The sequence below is a fragment of the Rutidosis leptorrhynchoides genome, chromosome 5, assembly GCF_046630445.1.
Source record: "Rutidosis leptorrhynchoides isolate AG116_Rl617_1_P2 chromosome 5, CSIRO_AGI_Rlap_v1, whole genome shotgun sequence".
NCBI lineage: Eukaryota > Viridiplantae > Streptophyta > Magnoliopsida > Asterales > Asteraceae > Rutidosis > Rutidosis leptorrhynchoides.
The window spans coordinates 61,635,876-61,639,968 of NC_092337.1; positions in this window are offsets into that span (position 1 = coordinate 61,635,876).

Consider the following 4,093-nt stretch of genomic DNA (forward strand, 5'->3'; position numbering starts at 1 on the left):
ACCATAACCTTTATTTTATCGACAAGGTTAAAAAGTCACCACCTAGATTATCCAGAAATGATAATCTAAAATATCACACTTACACACTACCAATACATATTGGTTTACAATATTAATATGATACAACAAAGTAAATCTCGAATGCAGTTTTAAACAATATTATACAAGCATGCTGACACCAAATCTTGTCCATATTTTAGCATGCAACAGCGAAAGCTCTTAATAATCACCTGAGAATAAACATGCTTAAAACGTCAACAAAAATGTTGGTGAGTTATAGGTTTAACCTATATATTTATCAAATCGTAATAATAGACCACAAGATTTCATATTTCAATATACATCCCATACATAGAGATAAAAATCATTCATATGGTGAACACCTGGTAACCGACCTTAACAAAATGCATATAGAATATCCCCTATCATTCCGGGACTCCCTTCGGAAATGATGAATTCGAAGTACTAAAGCATCTGGTACATTGGATGGGGCTCGTTGGGCCCAATAGATCTATCTTTAGGATTCGCGTCAATTAGGGTGTCTGTTCCCTAATTCTTAGATTACCAGACTAAAAAGGGGCATATTCAGTTTAATAATCCAGCCATAGAATGTAGTTTCATTTACTTGTGTCTATTTTGTAAAACATTTATAAAACTGCATGTATTCTCATCCTAAAATATTAGATTTTAAAAGTGGGACTATAACTCACTTTCACAGATTTTTACTTCGTCGGGAAGTAAGACTTGGCCACTGGTTGATTCACGAACCTATAACAAATATGTACATATATATCAAAGTATGTTCAAAATATATTTACAATATTTTTAATACGTTTTAATGTTTTAAGTTTATTAAGTCAGCTGTCCTCGTTAGTAACCTACAACTAATTGTTCACAGTTAGATGTACAGAAAAATAAAGCAATATATATTATCTCGAATCAATCCACGACCTCGTGTATACAAGCCTCAGGCTAGATCACAACTTAAAGTATATATAATATTTTGGAATCAACATCAACTCTGTATAGCTAACTCCAACATTACTGCATATAGAGTGTCTATGGTTGTTCCGAAATATATATATAGATGGGTCGATATGATATGTCAAAACCTTGTATTCGTGTCTATGGTATCCCAAGATTACATAATATATTAGAATACATGTATAATATAATTTGAGTTATCTAGGATATGATTAATATAGATTTGTTACCAATTTTCACGTAGCTACAACATGAAAAATTATCCAATCTTGTTTTACCCATAACTTCTTCGTTTTAAATCCGTTTTGAGTGATTCAAGTTGCTATGGTTTCATATTGAAATTAAGTTTATGAATCTAAACAGAAAAAGTATAAGTTTATAGTTGGAAATACAGATTAGAAGTCATTTTTGTAAAGGTAGTCATTTCAGTCGAAAGAACGACGTCTAGATGACCATTTTGGAAAACATACTTCCACTTTGAGTTTAACCATGATATTTGGATATAGTTTCATGTTCATAAGAAAAATCATTTTCCCAGAAGAACAACTTTTAAATCAAAGTTTATCATGGTTTTTAATTAACTAACCCAAAACAGCCCGCGGTGTTACTACGACGGCGTATATCTTGTTTACAATGTTTTTCGTGTTTTCAGATTTTAAATCATTAACTTAGCATATCATATAGATATAGAACATGTGTTTAGTTGATTTTAAAAGTCAAGTTAAAGGATTAACTTGTTTGCGAACAAGTTTAGAATTAACTAAACTATGTTATAGTGATTACATGTTCAAATCTTCGAATAAGATAGTTATACATATATGAATCGAATGATGTTATGAACATCATTACTACCTCATGTTTAGTAGGTAAACCTACTGGAAATTATGAAAAAATAACTTGAGCTTCAAAGGATCTTTGATGACTTGGAAGTTCTTGAAATAGAATCATGACACAAAAACAAGTTCAAGTAAGATTATTACTCGAATTAAGATAGTTATAGTTATAGAAATTGAATCAAAGCTTGAATATGAATATTACCTTGATTTAGAAAGATAACCTACTGTAAATAACAAAAATTTCTTGATCTTAGATGATTGCTTGGAATGGATTAGGAAACTTGGAAGTAAACTTGTAAACTTGGAAGTGTTCTTGATGTGTTCTTGAGTAATTGTTTTTATGATGATTATAGGTAATAACCAAAGCTTGTATTTGATGATTTTTGCTCAAAAAATAGTAACTTAAACATTCATGGAAGAGTGTGTGTGTTTTGAGAGAGAATTGGGAAGAAAATTGAAAGTGAAATGGAGTAGGTGGTGAGTGGTGAAGGTGAGTGGGGTTAAAATGAGTTCTTGTTTTTGTTTACTTGCTCATAAGTCATGCTAGTTGTCTAATTGTTGGTTCCACATGTTTGTTGACTATCTAGGGCTGCTAAGAGATGAATTATTATGTGTATATACCAATAGTATGTACGTCTAGGAGCTGGGTATTGTACGAGTACGAATACAGTTGCATACGAGTAGAATTGTTGATGAAATTGAACGAGAATGTAATTGTAAGCATTTTTGTTAAATAGAAGTACTTTGATATGTGTCTTGAAGTCTTCCAAAAGTGTATTATTACAACATAATACACTACATGTATATACATTTAACTGAGTCGCTAAGTCATCGTTAGTCGTTACATGTAAGTGTTGTTTTGAAACCTTTAAGTTAACGATCTTGTTAAATGTTGTTAACCCATTATTTATAATATCTAAAGAGATGTTAAATTATTACATTATCATGATATTATGATGTATTAATATATCTTAATATGATATATATACATTTAAATGTTGTTACAACGATAATCGTTACATATATGACTCGTTTCGAAATCCTTAAGTTTGTAGTCTTGTTTTTACATATGTAGTTCATTGTTAATACACTTAATGATATGTTTACTTATAATTTATCATATTTAAACATAGTGTAACAATATCTTAATATGATTCATATGTATTTAGTAAGACGTTGTTATAACGATAATCGTTATATATATCATTTCGAGTTTCTTAATTCAATAACTCATTTTTATGTATATCACTCATTATTAACATACCTAATGAGATACTTACTTATCATAATATCATATTAACTATATATATATATATCCATATATATATGTCATCATATAGTTTTTACAAGTTTTAACGTTCGTGAATCACCGGTCAACTTGGGTGGTCAATTGTCTATATGAAACCTATTTCAATTAATCAAGTCTTAACAAGTTTAATTGCTTAACATGTTGGAAACACTTAATTATATGAATATCAATTTCATTTAATATATATAAACATAGAAAAGTTCGGGTCACTATAGTACCTACCCGTTAAATAAATTTCGTCCCGAAATTTTAAGCAGTTAGAGGTGTTGACGTATCTTCTGGAAATAAGTGTGGGTATTTCTTCTTCATCTGATCTTCTCGTTACCAGGTGAACTTGGGTCCTCTACGAGCATTCCATCGAACCTTAACAATTGGTATCTTGTTTTGCTTAAGTCTTTTAACCTCAAGATTCATTATTTCGACGGGTTCTTCGATGAATTGAAGTTTTTCGTTGATTTGGATTCTGTCTAACGGAATAGTGAGATCTTCTTTAGCAAAACATTTCTTCAAATTCGAGATGTGGAAAGTGTTATGTACAGCCGCGAGTTGTTGAGGTAACTCAAGTCGGTAAGCTACTGGTCCGACATGATCAATAATCTTGAATGGTCCAATATACCTTGGATTTAATTTCCCTCGTTTACCAAATCGAACAACGCCTTTCCAAGATACAACTTTAAGCATGACCATCTCTCCAATTTCAAATTCTATATCTTTTCTTTTAATGTCAGCGTAGCTCTTTTGTCGACTTTGGGCGGTTTTCAACCGTTGTTGAATTTGGATGATCTTCTCGGTAGTTTCTTGTATTATCTCCGGACCCGTAATCTGTCTATCCCTCACTTCACTCCAACAAATCGGAGACCTACACTTTCTACCATAAAGTGCTTCAAACGGTGCCATCTCAATGCTTGAATGGTAGCTGTTGTTGTAGAAAAATTCTGCTAACAGTAGATGTCTATCCCAACTG